Here is an 18976-nt window from a genome sequence, read left to right on the forward strand (position 1 = left end):
AAAAAGTGGGAGGAGCACTTGAAGGCCTGTCACTTCACATCTGGTGTGAGTAAGCTCTGGTCAATCGTGAGGTCCCTGTCTAACCCAGCGAAGCGTGATGACACAGTGGAAATCTCTTTGGAAGGTCGCGCTTCGTCGGACCCCAAGATATGCGCAGCCTACTTTAGTAGGCAATTCACACTGCACCCTTCGGTAGACAGGGCCAAACGTCGAGTTACCAGGAGGCTGCACAAGCTGCCAAAAAACAGTGCACCACTTGTTTTCACCAGCTGTGAAGTGAAGGGCGCCATCGGGAAGGCGAAAGCCTCCAAAGCCATTGGACCCGACGGAATCTGTATGCTGATGCTAAAACATTTAGGGCCTAAGGGAGTAGCTTACCTAACGGAGGTCCTCAAGCTGTCCATGGCCACTCTCATCATTCCTGATGTGTGGAAATCGGGGAGAGTGGTCCCACTGCTGAAACCGGGGAAGCCCGCCAACAAAGGAGACTTTTATCGCCCGATAACACTCCTTTCCCCGGTCGCGAAGACAGTTGAGGCCCTACTACTCCCATACTTCACCTGCCACCTGACCCCAGCGAAGCACCAGCACGGATTCCGTAAAGTGCACAGCACAACAACAGCACTTAACGCCATAAACACCCAAATAACTCGTGGCCTAAATCGAAACCGCCCCTGTGAGAGAACGGTCCTAGTAGCGCTGGACTTGTCAAAGGCGTTTGACACCGTCTGCCATTCCACGCTACTAGAAGACATCCTCACTCCCACAGGGACTGAAGCGATGGTCGGCGAATTATATGAGTAGTCGACAGTCGTCAATAATCTTCCGAGATCAAACCTCGAAACCAAGAAGGATTAAACAAGGGGTTCCACAAGGTGGTGTTCTCTCCCCCTTACTATCTAACTTCTACATCTCGAAGCTTCCTCAACCACCTGAGGGAGTTTCCCTGATCTCATACGCTGACGATTGCTCGATTTTGGCGTCCGGGAATGGAATTGATGACCTCTGCTCAAAAGTGAACGACTATCTCTCCAGCCTTTCTCGCTTCTTCACTGCAAGGAGCCTAACACTCCCCAACGAAATCAACGGCGATCCTCTTCACCACCTGGACGAAGGAGGTCAGGCTAGAGTTAGGTATACACGTCGATGGCACACCAATACCGACTGTAAACAACCCGAAAATTTTAGGAGTCACCTTTGATAGCCTGCTCTCCTACTCCACGCACACAACCGTAATAAAGTACAGAGCCACAACAAGGTTCTCAAGTCGCTCGCCGGCAGCCCTTAGGGCAAAGACAAAGAAACGTTGCGCGCAACATACAAGGCAATTGGCCGGCCGATTCTAAACTATGCTGCGCCAGTTTGGACGCCGGGGACTAGTTGGACGCAGTGGACAAAGCTACAGACTTGTCAGAACGCCGCACTCCGGACAGCGACTGGGTGCCTTCTGATGACGCCTGAGCACCACCTACACAGCGAGGCCAAGTGCTCCCCGTAAGGGAACACAACAAAATGCTTTGTAAGCAATTTCTGGTGGGGTGTCACAGAAGTGAACACCCAAACAGACCTATTTGTATACATGGACGCAGTCTAATAATACGTAGACCAACCACTGGAGCCGACGACATACAGACGAGCCATCAACGACATTCATAGAGAGTCAGTTACCACCTACCTCGACTCTCGACCTATGAATGCCGTAATAGGAGCCCAATCACCACCTGTAGAAGAGACGGAGCTTCAACTGCCAAGAGAGACCCGCGTTACCCTGGCTCAATTACGGTTTGGATACTGTAGCCGCCTCAACAGATACCTGTCCAGACTCGACCCCAATATCCCCAATGAGTGCCCGGCATGCGGAGAATCCCCCCACGACACCAACCACCTCTTTACATGCCTGCTCAATCCGACTCAGCTAACACCCCTCTCCCTCTGGTCCGAACCCATTGAAACAGCTCGTTACCGGGGCCTTCCGTTAGTTGAGCTTGACGAAAATGATTGAACGTAGACCCGAAAAAAGCGGGACATAGTAATGCCGCTACAACAACCACAACAACAACCACATTGGCACTACTATTTGGTGTTTTTTGCGTTTTTATACCCGAGCGCACTTGTGCACAAGGGTATATTAATTTTGTTCACATAACGGTTGTTTGTAACAGCCAAAACGAATCGAGATAGATATAGACAAATGTATACATAAATGATCAGGATAAAAAAAGAAATCGATTAAGCCATGTCTGTCTGTCCGTCCGTCTGTCCGTCTGTCCGTCTGTCCGTCTGTCCGTCTGTCCGTCTGTCCGTGTACACGATAACTCGAGTAAAAATTGAGATATCTCAACGAAATTTGGTATGTAGGTTTCCCTTAATCCAAGGTAGGTTGCTATTGAAAATGGGCGAAATCGGACTGTAACCACGCCCACTTCCCATATAACGGTAATTTCCAGAAATACGAAAACTGCGATATTTTAGTAACTACTGAAGATAAATCACTCAAAATTGGTATTTACAATAATTTTTTGACAAAAAATAATAATATTATACATTTTTGGAAAATGGGCGTAGCCACGCCCACTTATGGTTACATGTGTATATCTTGGTAACCGCTGTACCAATTTTTACCAAACTTGGCACAGTTGTCGGCCTTCGTACAGCATACAAAATCGCCTAAAATTTTTAAAATCGGACGATAACCACGCCCACATCCCATATAACGGTAATTTAGAGAAATACAAAATCTTCGATAAATCAGTAAATATTGAAGCTAATTTATTCAAAATTGATGCTTGCTACAATTCTTTACCAAGAAATACGTTTGTGATAAATTTTTGGAAAATGGGCGTGGCACCGCCCACTTATGATCACATATATGTATCTCAGTAACCGTTCTACCAATTTGTACCAAACTCGGTGTGGTTATTGTGCTTGCCACATATAAGCAAACCGTTGAAAATTATTGAAATCGGACTAAAATAACGGCCGCTTCTCATATAACGGTAAATTTCAGAACTGCTTGAAACTTCAAAATTTCGAAATCTAAGGACTAATTTACTCAAAATTGATACGCCCCGGCTTACCATATAGCCGTAGCTTTCGGTAAGGCGAAAAACATATGTTTAATACGTGCGCCGGGTATTTAATGTTCGGCTCTGCCCGAACTTAGGCTTTCTTACTTGTTTTTTTTTAAGAATGCGGAAAAAGTAAAATTTATCCTTGACAAGAATAGGTTCAGTACCTAAATCTTCATATTGGGGAGATTTTTAGCAAGTTTCGAAATTAGTTGTTATATTTGTCAACTCGTCGCGTGCTTTAAAGTTATTGGAGAAAAAATACTAAACGAAAATCTACAGATTAAAATCAAAGACTGCAATTTTATAAAAAGAAGGTGGAAGAGCAAAAGTTATGATAAGTAAAAGTGATAAAACCAAAATCATATAAGCAATTGGAAACGATATAAAGGCAAAATGAAATAATTTAGAAAGTTTGGATCCATATGGCCGTATAAGCTGATGTTAAGATGCAATTCGAATTCAGTTGCAATTTTTTCTATGCCAGGTCATAAGAACATAAGCCCCTTTAAATGTCAGTTTTTCATCTTTCTGATATGCTTTACAATCTTATAACCCTTTTGAAAAGCAAGAGTTTTTAAAAGGATTCGGCTTACGATAAAATTATAAGAACTCAGAAGTGTAAACAAAGCAAGCGATAAAATTCATTTTGCTTTTTTTCCGTAACGGTAAATATTTAAAGTCTGTGATTTTGTAGGACGTTGCAACTAGTATTTGTTACCTATTTGCAACAAACAAAAATAGTTTTCGATAATTGGAACGCTTACGATAAAATCGCAATTAGGGGTCGATATGGCTCACCACAAAATGTCTTGATGTTAGATTTATGCACTACCACAGTATATGCACTACATCACAGTAGCATCATAAAAATATATCGCTTTGATTTCAGCATCGCAGTACTGAATTGCAAAGCGATGTTTGGGAAGCCAGTCTTTGTAAGAGTGGTGATTGTCTATTGGGGAATGTCGTTTATGGCTATCTGTACAACTTCGGGTCTGCAGTTGTGTGAAGTAGAGGTCAGAAACCATCAATAGCACTATCGATGGTTTCAGGCTATCGTGTAGGGATGTTGCGAATGTGGGATTTTAGACATCGGCGGATGCGTATGCGCATGCAGATGTCTAAAAACTAACATCCGCGAATGCTAATATCACGTATTTTTAAGTAATAATATAGGTAAGTAAGATATTTTATTTAGTACTTCAATTTAAAAATTGGAGCATTATATTTAATAAAAAAATAATGTTGCTGCCTTTTCCGTTTCCAGCCTGGTAGTTAAAAAGTGTCGGAAATCCATTCTGCACAACTAATTCACCGCTCGCTCGGGACATTTTCTGGTGGAGGCGACAAATATCTGTGTGAAACTTGACAATATTTTAAATTTATATTTATTCTTTTCACTTGAGGAATCTATCATCATGGCAAGATCGCTCCGTGAACACTAGGCTGGATCGATTTTGTATGGGGGAAAATAAAAGGCATTTGACCGTATTGTAATAGTAATATTATGATGTCTTAGGTCTAAGCCAATTGTTATTGGCCAAGAAAGATTAATTTAAAACTTATCTTTAGCCCGCGCAGTTGAATCAAAGTGTTTGAATTTTGAAAATGAAACTTTGGCTTGTAATATCTATGGAATGCGTTAATTGTTATAAACAGGACGACATATCAAATTAAGGGTTATTAAATTAATACCTCCGCTCATAAAGGCTTGTGCACCTCTTCGATTTCTCGCAGAAGGAAGTGCCACAGCAATGACTTCAATTTGGAAAACTTGGTGTGGTTGGAGGTGCTTCAGTTGATAAAGGAAACAATTTGCAATCAGTTTTCGCTTTTGTTTCGCCAAAAGGGCGTACTCCATGGGAACTAAAATTTCAAGTTATTGTTTGGTTATTTTCACCATATTCTGTAACAGCAGACTGCATTGCAAAACGTTAATATCGTTCAAATTATTAAAAAGCAAAATATATGACACACTTTTAAATTTTCGCTCCTAAATACGCTCCAAAACATTCCCAGCAAGCCATAAAAATGCTAGTTTCCATCTGTAATATCGTTTTGGCAACTAGCAACACAACTGAAGTTCGATTGCTATAGATAATCGACCTAATAATTTTCCCTTTTTCTTCATAACTTCCCATTAGTACCTCACGTTCATTTATCATTTTTCAATAAGTCTAAATTTTTTTTAGAAATTAAGATAAAACTTACGAAAACTATAATTTTCCCTTATGAATTTTCAATTCTTCATTACTTCAGCAACCAAGTGAAAAATACAAAAAAGAGAGACGATTTATTTCAAACGTTGTAATGTTTTCGGATATTTATATAATATTCAAAGTACCATGGACTTGGTCACGCCGATTTGGTCAGTTTTCAAGATCGTTGTGAATGAAGTCAAACATGTATTGCCAAAGATTAGGAATCGTAGTAGTTGCAAGCATAAATATATTTAAGTACATACAATAACATAATACAATTAGGGTGAGAAACGCCCATTTTAAGTCCATTTATGCTGTCTTGAAAATTGGTGCGGAATGGTTTCATTAGTCACCGAAGAAGCACATTTTTCGCGGTTTCTAAATTTGCCGTTATATGAAAGTAAGGTGCACGTCCCTTACACAAGTGTTTACATAAATATTTTAGTCAATTCCATTATGTGAAAAAGTGACTGTAGGTAGGTAAAAGCAATAGTCTCTAACATATCCTGGAAATCCTTTTGAGGACTCTCCAATTGGATGATATTGCTTTGCATTCAGCTTGAACGAAAAAAGTCACTCCCTAATTTAAAATTTAAGAGCATTTTTTTTTTTAGAAAAAAACTGGAGATCCACTTAAGTTTTTCGATATTTTTGGTGAATGTTACTCGATCGGCACGTAATAATTACCAAATTGAAGGTGAGACTTGCTGTTACTGATTTATGATAATAATATGATGAAAATCGTTCAGATTATAAACAAATTATTTTAAAATAAAATAAAAACTGGTGAACAAATTTTTTTTTGTCATTTTCCTATGCATAAACATAAGTAGACTAATTAGTGTTTCTAGAAGTTGTGCCTGTTCAGTGTTTGCATACTCATTTGCATAAACAAAATTTTTCCACGATGATGGAAAATAATGGCTTTTCTATTAGACTTCCGAAATTGTTCCTAAATTTGCAAAAATTCGCAAACTATAGCTAATATTAAAAAAAGATTAGAATATTTATTATAAATGCACGCCAGCAATATTAGTGCTGCTCTTTACATATTTTGACTAGAGGCCAGTGAAATTATCAAGAGAACAATTAAAATTTTATTGAAAAGAGATAACTTTGAGACTAACGATAAGCTACAGGGCACATAGGTAGATTTTAGCTAATTATCCGGCCATAATTGGGTTTTAGATAGTTGTCACAACTACATTAAAAAGCGCTCCCACAGCTTAAAAATAGGCTGGGGAACAATAATTCCACCTCCTCCCCTCTATCCCACACTTTGCGCCTGCTGTCAGGTAGTCGGAACTTAGCTATATCTGAAATGCACATTATAGTTTTTTTTTCACTTTTGCGTAATCTCCTGTTTTAGCGTGAATATTTTTAATGTAAACACAATTGAGTTAAGTAATTGTGATGGACTCTGACACTTCTGATGATTATTAATATTCGTTAACGGTGTTTATGATTTTCAATAATTATAAATGCATAGTTTGAACCCTTTTTAGTTAGGATATTGTCTACAAAAATAAATGAGATTTTTTTGTGTTCAAAACCAGTTTTGGTACGTTTCCGCGTCTATTCTAAGGCACTTTTTGGTTAATGTAGGTGGTGACAGCTCGTCAGGCACAAGAAAAGTAACTCGCCAATATCTCAACGATCAAATGCAACGAGAGAACTTGCCATCGTTGGTCGAAAAATTAGATTTCTTAGAAAATCACCTATTGTCTTCTCATGCTTACTCATCTGAAAATATGTAAAATCTAAAGAAAAACCTATCTTATTACAAGCAGCACTTAAGAAAAAGTGGCTTAAAGCTCATAGAAAGGAAGATATTTTCCTAAAAGCTAATCAGTCTTGGTTAAATGGGACGTTTGAACTTCCAATTCAAGACACTTTCGCTCTGGCCGTCCATCGAAATAATTTGGCGGTGTCCAAGGCATATTCGTCGTATTTTGTAGAACCAATTTCGTAGCCACAAGATATGGTTTCCAATATTATTTTTTACCTATAAATTAAATCAAATAAAACACCTCTTTGATGATATCAATTTCTTGACGAGAATTATACGCATTTTTTAACTGCCTTGGAAACGTACGGAAAATCTTTTTTTTATTTATTCGGAACGTTGCGAAATTCCATCTACTGCTAGAAACAAAAAAATAACGAAAACTAATAAACCAATGATTTTGGTTTATATATTGTGCATTATAGTGTACACACATTTTATAAATAAAGGTAGTCAATATATTTTAAATAGTAAATTATTGGCTAATATATATATTTTATTAATATAACCTATCTGTTATACAAATTATTTCAATTTTACATTTAATAAACAATTTTGAGTAGATACGAGGAAATAAAATATTTTTTGCCGCATAAAACTTGAAAATCTACCTATGTGCAGGGCTGCGAGAAATGATATTTAACTTTATCTTTTGCGTTAACGGATTCATTATCTAATAATATGCCCCAAAACTATTTGCTGAACACAGAATTTTTAACAAGAATTTGTCTTATTCGACTAGTGTGCTGCGGGTCCCTTGGCGGTCGATGCGCGGGCTCTCACAATTTAAATAAAATACTAATATTTTCCACGCTTGTTGTTGACTTCATGATACAATATATTTTCACTATTACCAAAGGATTTGAGAAAAATTAGATTTGCGACCCGCCCTATTGAACACCGCTTACAACCCGAACTAATTGTTTAAGGTTTATCTAAACCTTTTACCAAAGAATGCCTCATTCTCATTCTTTCGGCAATTTCGAAATTTTCAACACTTGTAATGTCATCAATGTTTTTTGATTATATTTTTTGTAATTCACTTGTTAAGCCTTTCTTCTGTAACTGGTTTGAAAAAATTGTGCTTTTAGTGAGGGTCTAACAAATGGATATGGCAAAAAAAATTGTTATTTTTCAGGGATGAATATTTCGAACGAAATTATATTTTCAAAGTCGTGGCTCCCATCCGAATAGGATCCGAATCTTGCAATTTGGTTAATTAAAAAAGTTTGAAAACTAGACTATTTTAATTAATGAAAAAGAAGTACTCGTGAAGGATTTCACAAAATTGTATTGAAATATTACTATTTTTCAAAATTGCGATTTTGGCACTTTGTACCAAATGTAAAAATTAACTGCCAACTGAACGGAAGAAGGGCCAAAAACGGCACCTTTTGAACCAAATCGGCAGACTCATTTAAATGCATTAAGGCCAGCAGCTCTGTAGAAAACGGTCAAGAAAAAATTGCCATTATGTCGTGATTGTGTCCAAGGAGTTTTGACATCTGATACTTCACCAGCCTGTTGCCTCACTCTTTCGTCAAGAAATAATGAAACGGGCATATATTTCTGTTGCAAGCATGGATTGCCTTGTGCTCTTTGTTTACAAAAAACTTTAGAAAATCATAGTAGACAGTAGAGCTGGAAAACTATCGATGGGACTATCGATAGTATTGATGGTTTTTGACTACTATCGATAGTTTTCACTCATACATACATTATTCAGTAACATACATATTTCAAAGCGCAGATGCTGCTTGAAGCCAAAAATCGTTGATTAACTTTTGTTCCTTAACAAAAATATCGACATACTTATTTTAGCAATTCTGATTTCATTTTCAATAAAAGTTGTTAAATTTTTGGACTTTTTTAATCAAAATCTGATTTCATCGATAGTACTATCGATAGTGTCGCCATTTTCGATAGTATCGATACTATCGATGGTTGTGACTATCGACTATCGAAACTATCGATGGCCCGGGCATCGATAGTTTTCCAGCTCTAGTACACAGCGGAGCAAATTTGTTAAGAACTGCTTACTGCCTCAAGAAAATTTTACACAAGAAAATTTCTTAGCCATTTCTTGTATGCCATTTTATATGGAGTTTATGAAAATAAGGGATCTTTAATTTCGATGTGAAACTAAATTCTCTTGGGAGTCAATGCCGGTAAATATTTGTATCATGGGTATGTTCCATGATTCAGTTATTAAAGGTTTTGTAAGTAGCTTTATTCCAAAATTTGACGCTACCACTCACAGGGAAGCAGGCTTAAATGGGGGAAAATTCAATCCGTCTTCATACAAAGGTAGCGAAAACACAAAAATGTATGCGTAAAGCAGTGTTTGCATCGTTCAGCTTTCACAGGCGATTAGTTAATTCAAAGATGAACGAAAGTTGTCTGCCGACCAACTTCATTGGAAGCGATTTGTTGAAAGGCGTTTGCACTATTCGACTCTCGCACTCAACAAAAAATTGAAGCAAAAAGGTGAACAATGCAAACGCTGCTTAATGGTAGATAGTAGATTTTCAAAACGAATATTCTTTAAATATCTTATTGCATTAAACGTTAAATTCTTGTATATATATACTGTTGTCCACAAAATAATAGGAGTGCGATATTTTGACCAGTTTTGGCTATTTGTCTTTTGTTTATTTAATGTTTATTATTTTTTTATAAAAGCCTAGCTGGCTATACAACAAACACCATATAAATTCAGATTTTAAACTTTGTATAAAAATTATAAAAATTTTGCAATTTTTCACCCAAATTTCAAACTTTTTAATCAGAATCTTTAGAAAAAATTCTGGTATGCAGTTTTGTAGCACATTCAATTCTAGTCTGAAGAAGTGCAAGTTTCAAGCGGCTAAAAAATTCCGTTGATTTTTGAGAATTTTTTTGGTTAAAGGTGTTTCACGTTTTTTCCATACAAAGTATGTCGACAATTTTCTTTTATATGGAGGACACTGCCAGCGGTAGGGGCAATATGTACTATTGCACAAAAAGAGCTGCAAGGTGGCGCTGGAGTCGATATATTGGTAAAAATCTTCAAGTGGAGTCAGTCGGTGACACCAATGATCAAATTACCACCATTAAATCAACCACCACAACCATTGCGGTCCTTACTTTACGGCGACTGAACAGAATAAAGACAATTCTTGATAAATGCCTGCCAATACAATTGTTAGACATCTGAGGTACTTCGTATGAAATAAGTACAACTTATAACTAACTATTTTTGGACATAAAATATCAATAAAAAAACATTATATTTTTTATTTTTTTTACATTTTTATTTATTTAATATACATTTTTATTTATTTAATTTAAATTTTTATTTATTTAATTTACATTCAACACTGCATATTTGTTTATTTGTTTACATATTCCGCAGTAAATGGTCCTATATTCGAATTCTGTCAGACATAACATCAAAATGATAATATAAAATCTCGATCTTCATTTCATTTGATCTGAATTCGAAAAAATATTTGTGAAGTGCAGAAAAAAATGTTTTCAAAGCAGTTTTTGTATGAGGATTTTAAATAGAAACTTGCAAAGAAAACAAACTCCCGATTGCTTCTGCATGACTTCTGCACGACTTAACAACTCACTTTAAGTTGGTTTTGTCATAGCTAATTAAAAGTACAAGTTGGTTAATTTTAACAATTAATAATTTTTCACTTCAGGGTATGTATGTCGATGGTCAAACATGGACAACTCATAACTGAGCATTTTTCCGAGGAGGAATTTTATACATAAACAAATTGCTTACAACAGCCGTCATCCATTCGCCACTTCGCTGCTTGCTATGTTTGAGTTCCGATCGCTTAACGAAAAATTTTGCATGTGAAAGCAACAACAAAGTTAGCTAGCACGGATAAACGATAGCGAGTTTGGTTGTACCTCATTGAGTTCGTTCGTTTCGCCACTTGCTAACTGTTGGCGAATCGATGACGGCTAATATTTACAATTTTTTAGTGTATACACGGTGTCCTAGACCATCTGTCCACCCTCTCTAAAATGAAGGGGAAACGTTTTTTTTTATTGAAAACCGCGAAAATGTTTCCTACTAAACCGGGGATGCTCTATCTTTGGTGTTATTATCGACTCGGGTTTCGGCTGGAGGGGGGTTAAACTGACCGGAAGTCCATTTTTTCAAATTAGATATGCATGTTTTTAGTACAGATTCTAAGGATAAAAATACGTAACTTTTGTTTGAAACTTTTTTCTCAGAAACACCGTTTTCAACGCCTAAATGACCGTCGACCTTAAACTCTTCCTGGACTTCTGAAATGAAAGAAAATATTTTTATTGGAAAACAAAGGAATATGAATTACCAAGTCGAGGACGCTCTATCATTTGGTCGTATTACCGACTTCCGGTTTCGACCGGAAATGGGTGATACTGACTGGAAGTCAATTTCTTTAAATGGGATTAAATATGTTTAACACTGATACGGATTCTGCGCATAAAAATACATACATACATACCTCTTGTCTGAAACTTTTTTCCTTTGGACCGGAAGTAAGTCAAACTGACCAGAAATCCATGTTTTTTTTTTTTCAAATTACACATGTATGTTTTTACTACAGATTCGGATTCTGTGGACAAAAATACGCAACTTTTGTTTGAATATTTTTTCACGGAAGTGCCTTTTTGAATACTTTTCTATAGGAATCGAGTACGAGTTAATGTTCGAAGGTCATTTAGAGATTGAAAAAGGCACTTCCGAGAAAAAAAGATTAAAAAAAAAATTGTGTTATTTAAAAAAATGGACAAAAAGTATGTATTTTAATGCGCGAAAACCGAATCAATGTTAAAAAATGAAATCCCATTTAAAAAATGGACTTTCGGTCAGTACAACGCATTTCCGGTCGAAACCGGAAGTCTGCAATACGACGTAATACGACCAAAAGATATAGCGCCCTCGACTTGGCAATTCATATTTTTTGGTTTTACAATAAAAACATTTTGGTCCATTTTGGGAATCCAGGACGAGTTGAAGTTCGAATGTCATTTAAGGGTTGAAAAAGGCGCTTCTGGGAAAAAAGTTTCAAGTTTAGTATCCAAATCTGTACTAAAAATATGCATATCTAATTTGAAAAAATTGACTTACCGTCAGGTTAACCCACTTCCGGTCGAGACCGGAAGTCGATAATACCACCGAAAGATAGAGCATCCCCGGTTTAGTAGGCGACATTTTTGTGGTTTTCAATAGTCTAGCACTAACTAAATTTCAAAAAAATTGTTATTTATGAATTGTCAGTGTTTGATCATTGATATGAATACATGTATGCTACTAAGTAACATGATGTATTGTCTCAGTTGTTGGTATAACCTAGACAACTCTTCGAATAGTAAATTCCAAGCTTGCTTCGAGCTCAGCATAACTATAATTGGAGAACATATCAGTATTTACCCAAAGCACGTTAGCTGTCCCCCCAAGGAAGTAAAAACGTTCATCACCTTTGTTCTACATTTCCTGTGACTAGTCACACAGTATCCAAAAATGATTGACCATCAGGCAAAAATAGTAAGTTTTTCGTAATTTGAATGTAGGGATATTCCAGCGTGGCGGGTGGAACATTGATCGGATCTGAATCAAATTAGTATGGGACCACCCCTGAGCTATGCAGCAAATAGAATGTTAAAGTCCATTTCATGCTTTGAAGGCATTATTATATTTGAAACTTAAAAATGAGTGGTTGGGACAAGTAACTATTGAGGACACATAGTTCGTAAGTAAAATGAACACTACTGTGGCTCGTTTCTGTAACTTATCTCTACCGATTATTTCTAATGGTAGAGAATATATGTACATACAGGGCGGCGAATTCATATCTCAATTCACCTTGGTAAGAATTGTTACAGAAACGAGCTACTGGTTTGCTGTGAATATTTATTATACTTTTAATCAGGGTTGAGCAAATTTTAATTGTAAGGACAATTAACAATCAATTAATTCATTAATTGTTAATTGTGATTTTCTGCAGAAAATTGGCAAAACCTGGGGTCTGAGACCGGCTATGGTATTCTAAGTATATATAGTTTTAGTCAGACCAATCGCCACGTACTGTGCTGTAGTATGGTGGCGCAGAGCCATGACCAAAACAACGGTTTCTGTGTAAAACAGGCTACAAAGGAAGGTGTGTATAGGCATTACGGGCGCCATGATAACAACGCCAGGACCGGCTCTTAATGCTTTGTTGGATTTGCCACCTCTAAATTTAGCGATCCCGGAGGAAGCCACGAAAATGATGTGTCGACTGCACTTTTTTGGATTGCGACACGAAGATCGGAATTCCGGGCACAGAGAGTTATGTAGAAGGTTGTCGTAGCAATACCGTTTGGTTTTGGTACCTAATGACAAAACGGATATCTGGGGTCTTCTTTGGAATAAAGTACGTCGTTAGATGTCATACACTCTCATGACAGCCGTGGTGTGGTATTGATACCTGCAAAACAGCCATACACAATAGCCATCAGCGACGATCTACTGTGTACATCTTGTTTGGAGGATGAGGATAGTACAAACCATTTTCTCTGCCGCTGTCCGCTGACTTAGATGATACATTTTTGGGTCGGATGTATTGAGTATAGCTTGACCATGTCGTTGGAATGGACTCCGACGCTCCGGCGCTGAAAGTATTCAACTCGGAACACGCTGGTGGTAGCAGAGGAAAAGGGAGGCCGCCACTGCAATGTGGAGAAGGACTTGGCTTCACTTGGCATTTCCAAATGGCGTCAGTTGGCACAGAAGAGAAACGACTGGCGTGCTTTGTTGAGCTCGACCAAAATCGCTTAGACGGTTGTAGTGCCAAATAAGAAGAAGAAGTAACAGGATGGTTCCGGATGCAGATGTACATGTATGTGGGAGAGTTTTATCTTGAATCACCAGGGAATGACCAAAAGCCATTATTTTTTGCATCCGGTTCAAGCTTACCAAGTATCCTCTGGGTAGCAACCGAACGCCCGTCCGGGCAAAAGCTGTATTAATTCTTTATCGCTATTGTCTTCAACTATGAATACACATCCCGCGAAAAAAAAAATTGGTCAAAAACCCAAATTTCAAAGATTGAATAAAATCAACAAAGTTTCACACTTTTTATTCAGAATTTGTAAAATTTGTTCATTCTAGTATAATAAGGTGCAAGTTTGTTGTATGGTTGAAAATTTGTTATATGGGAGGAAAACCGTCAACAAAAAAAAAAAACAATTGCAACTATTGGCAAGGGAGTAAACATCTACTCTGACTGATAGCTAAGCGGAAATAAAAATTTTGCTCTCCCTTACGATGCCCTTAAACCTAGAAGGGGAGTTCCTTACCTATCTTTCAGTTGCCCAGTTCAGTTTTTTCGCATCGGTGCCATTGGCTGGCCTTTATATTTCAAGGAATTGCGTTGATTCATCTTCCATGTTTGCTGATAATCATAGTTGCGGATGAATTTGCCAGGAAGGCACCGGAAGTTTGCGTCGATCTTGGGCTCGCAAGGCTGCAATCCTCAACTCTGGTGGGCACTGCTCGATTGGTATTTACGCTGCGGGACTAAATATCACGTCGGATCACCACTGTAGCAAATGTTGAGAGACAAACTGAACACTTTTTCCCAAGCTGCACATCCTTAACGAATATTTTGAATCAATACGTTTTGTAAAAAGGTACCGGAAATAAATAAAATAAGTTGTTCCTTGCAAAACTGTACCACTATGTAAATTGTCATCTAATATCCTTAGCTTTTTTAAAGCTATACATCACATATTGATTCAGCTTGTTTTTTTTACCGTTTTCTCCGGAAGAGTTCTGACAGTGATTATCCCAGTTGCACTGCTGGTCACACTGAATCTCAACGTCTATACAATTGTTCTCTCTTTAGTAAAACCACCTTTCTCTTGAATTCGATGCTCCAAGATTTCGCAGTGCTCATCACTTGTACGTTCACCCACTTTTTCTTTAGTAAGAGCTCCAATGGTATATGATTTTAGCAACCATTTTCAGTTCGAGTTTGTATTTCGTTTGATGCGAATGGCAGGCGGTTGATAGTGTCGCGCGATTAAGCGACTTTTTTCTAGTATACAGTGCTATAAAATTTTTCAATAACAAGTGGTGTGAAGAGATATACAGATTAAAAAGCAACACTTGAATATGTTATTTTACTTATTTTTCGGCGTGAAAAGTGTTTTATTTAAGGTGTGTTTCTTGCTGATAATATTTTGTTGGTATACGAATTTTCTGTTCATGAGTTCGTAGTAGTGTATGTAAAGCAAAATGGGAAAGATGTTTATCGGATTAATAATCGGCATGAAAAAAGTTGCAGAAAATCTATAATTGCCACGATGAAAGAAAAAATACGATTTTGAAGAAGTACATGTGTATAAGTATATGTATAAGTATGTATATGTACACATGTACAAAGGAAAGCAGATAGCAAGCGGATACTCAAGAAGCTAGTGTGTGATGTGGAGGTTTTATACTCAAAGCTAAAAAGTTATAAGTTAAAAAGGAATGTGAAAAAGAATGTTAAAAGTACATAATCGTACTAAAAAGTTAAAATTCAAAGGAGTGAATAAATATAGACAAAATTTAAGGAATTTATTTGTACTTGGATAAAGGTTTTTTATTGAAATAAAATTTCTTTGAACATTGACTTACAATAGATTTTTCCAAAAAACCGATCCCATACCATTTCGGTCTCTCTGCGCTTAAATTTACTCTCAGTATTTATACAGCAATCGACTTAATGTCGCCGTGTGCTGACGTCGTGATATGGTCGTTCTTATACGAATCCCCACTTCTACCATATGTACATTTTTTTTTTGTTTTTTTTTTTATTTACATGCGTATGAGTATATGGGTATACGTATATTGCCAGCTCGCACACGTCCCTCATTTATACAGACCTCTTCGATATATGGCTGTACAAAAACTCCACTTAGCGCTACGGAATTTTTACCTTAACATGCATACGTATGTACATAAGTACATTTACATATGTATGTGTGTATATATTGTGTGTGAACTGGTGAAATCTATAGGAACATCATGAAATGCAGAACATTTTACTAATCGTTCATATTTTGGATCCGAGTTTTGTAAATATCTACGCGGACTAACTTAATTTAAGAGTTATTAAAAAGATAAATTATCGTTTATATAAATCTATAGTTTATCCATACATACCTACATACATTCATATCGTCGTTTAAAGTGCAAAACCGCGTATCAACAAAATGCCGAACCGCGTATGTGAAGTTTTAGAAATCATTTTCTAGAGTGTAAAAACACCCATATTTCAACATGGTTCCCTGTTTTATAAAGAAATCGCACTTCTGGCTAGTATATTTCAGGACGAATGGATAAGGATTGAGCCAAGAGCTTGTGTGAGCAAATCCAATTTTTGGCAGCCAATGTCAGCTACGCGGTTTTGTACTTTAAACGACGATATGTACTTGGACGTGAACACGTACATACATATCTACTACGTTTATATTATGTTTCATGAAATACATTAAATTTTGTTTATGCAAGCATTTTTATTTGCGTTTCATGAAATGATTTCATGAAATGACAAACGAATAAACGTGGTAACAGATGCATGCAATTTGATGTGTACATTTAAATACATTCGTAAATATGAATGTATGCATAAACATACATACATACTATGTATGTACATATCTACCGCATGAATTTGTGAATTTCGGAAGTGTGGACCTTATCACATTCACATACATACATATGTACATATATATGTATGTATTTAGATTAAGCTCCGTGACAATCGTTTTGCACAAATTTTTAAAACTTGCGCTTTCACCTTGCATTCTATATTTTTGACACTTCTACATAATTTTATAGAACATCAACATATTCATAATTAAACATACATAGTTTTTATGAATAACATACATATATAGATATATCTCAATATGTACATGCATACTGTGTTTGTGTGTATGTACAACTGCGGTCAAGATTATAGCATCAAAATTCAAAATGTTATTAGCTTGAAGTCTGACTATTCAAACTTTTTATGAAGATATGATATTGTTTGCACCTTATACGGTTGACAAACGGGCTCGCTTATTTGCATAAACAGCCTTTATTTGCTTTGACTCATGCATTTTCCTCTTTAAAATGCGCATAAGCAGCCGAACAAATGCACGAAATTTTTGGGAATTAACTCGGATCCGGGTTTTCGTTGACAACACTGGTAAAAACGGCCAGCTATTGCCTTTTGTACAAGTAACCAAACAAAGCACGCAAGTTCCGCGTCTGCGGTAGCCGAGTGATAAGCTGAAATTAGTCAAGAACGTAAACCTACCGGTACGTAAACCCGAATCAGCTGACACGATCTGTCTTACCAAAGCGCCATGTAAATGAAAACTCAACACGGCAGAATTTTTCTGTAGTTGTAGCCCGTAGCGCAGAAATCTGCGGAACTTAGATTTTTCCGTGTCAGCTGATTTCTCCTTCTTTAGATGGTTGCCACTTCGTCAGTTTTACAGATGGTAAAAAAGATATAAGTTCCTATTCAAAATATGTTTAAAATATTTGAAATTTACTATTGAATAAGGTTTTTGTTGAAAACTAAGTAGTTTATATTTAGCTAAAATCTATTGTAGCACGAAAAATTGTAGTTGAAAGGGTAAGTTTATGAAAAGGCATTGATGAGTGGCAACAGTGTAGTAAGCAACACTGAGGGCTCCAGTAATCGACAAAATTCTGCGTGTACAGACTGCGTTTAAGTATACGTTCTGCGTTCTCGACTAATTTCAGCTTTAAAGCGCAAACAGTCAACGACGTAACGTAGACGTAGGTTGACGCAGACACGATCTACCTTATGGGATTCGCGTACTAAAGAAAACTCACCACCGCATGGCGGTGACGTTGGCGTTGCTTCGCTCTCTCTCTATCAACAGTAAATTTGATATGCTGCTACGTACGTCAACCTACGTTTACGCTACGTCGTTGACTAACTGCGCTTTTAGGAGTTACGGGCTACAAGCCTGTAGCTACTGGGTTCGATCCTCGGTTGGAGCGATTGCGAAAAAATTTTTTGGTTTTATTATTTATTTTATATTTTATTTTATTTGATCTATATATTTAACTTTACTTTATTTTATTTTCATTTGCTTTATTTTATATCACATTTTTTATTTTACTATTAGTTAATTTAAATTGCGGCTCGTTTATCCGCATAACTGCCGTCTGTTAGATCAAAATTATTATGCGCATATGTGTGCCAGATTATACCCTGCAGGAAATTGAATTAGTTTGATGGTAATTTATAAACTTCTTTATTTTTAATGATAACTAATCGAAATTCTCACTATTTTACCTGCAACGAGCTCATTTATTTAACATGTCAATTACCTTTTCCTGCATGTATTTTCAACTACTTTAAAATGAATTTGACTTATACTAGGTTCACATATAAGTAGATTATCCTCATTTTCGAGCTTAACACCCTAATCTGTAATTATAACAAGAGATTCGCCATATAAAATTCGTCCCTTGTTAATCTGTAATTATAAAATAATCTCAGATTTAACCGATAACTTTTCGGTGTCCATCCTAGTTTTATCGATTGTTTTTGCGAAAGAGAGGAGAAATGCCAAATGGAAAAGTAAACAAAAATGTACGCTAGCAAGTAAAAGAGGTTTGTAAAGGTATTTTTAATAAAATGTTAAGTTAAAATATATTTATATTGCTTATTATAGCAGAAAAACGTGATCACGGTGGCACAGAGAAGAAACATAAATTTTCCTTGAGATGTGAGAATAACAAGCACAACAAATTTGACGGCTGATATCTGAGATTTGCCTGTGTAAACGGGGTGATTAAAAAACGAGCTTTGATTGAGATAATATTGATATGTGAACATAGTTTTAAACAACTTCAAAGTCAGTATGTT

The 18976-nt window shown here is 36.6% G+C and overlaps 1 protein-coding gene across 8 annotated transcripts in view; it reads left to right on the forward strand.

The window, feature by feature from the left end:
• Positions 1-15005: 15005 nt before the first annotated feature.
• The window catches only part of LOC118735995 (nuclear receptor coactivator 2), a gene marked incomplete at its 3' end in the record, with an annotated part of 105787 nt that continues 101816 nt past the window's right edge, over positions 15006-18976 (forward strand). For 6 of the 8 annotated variants that reach the window (XM_036466093.1, XM_036466100.1, XM_036466094.1 and 3 more), the window contains 1 exon segment: positions 15006-15249. 8 annotated transcript variants of the gene reach the window in all.

Source organism: Rhagoletis pomonella, unplaced genomic scaffold, assembly GCF_013731165.1.
Source record: "Rhagoletis pomonella isolate Grant_MI unplaced genomic scaffold, Rhpom_1.0 Rhpom_scaffold_00003, whole genome shotgun sequence".
Taxonomy (NCBI): Eukaryota; Metazoa; Arthropoda; class Insecta; order Diptera; family Tephritidae; genus Rhagoletis; species Rhagoletis pomonella.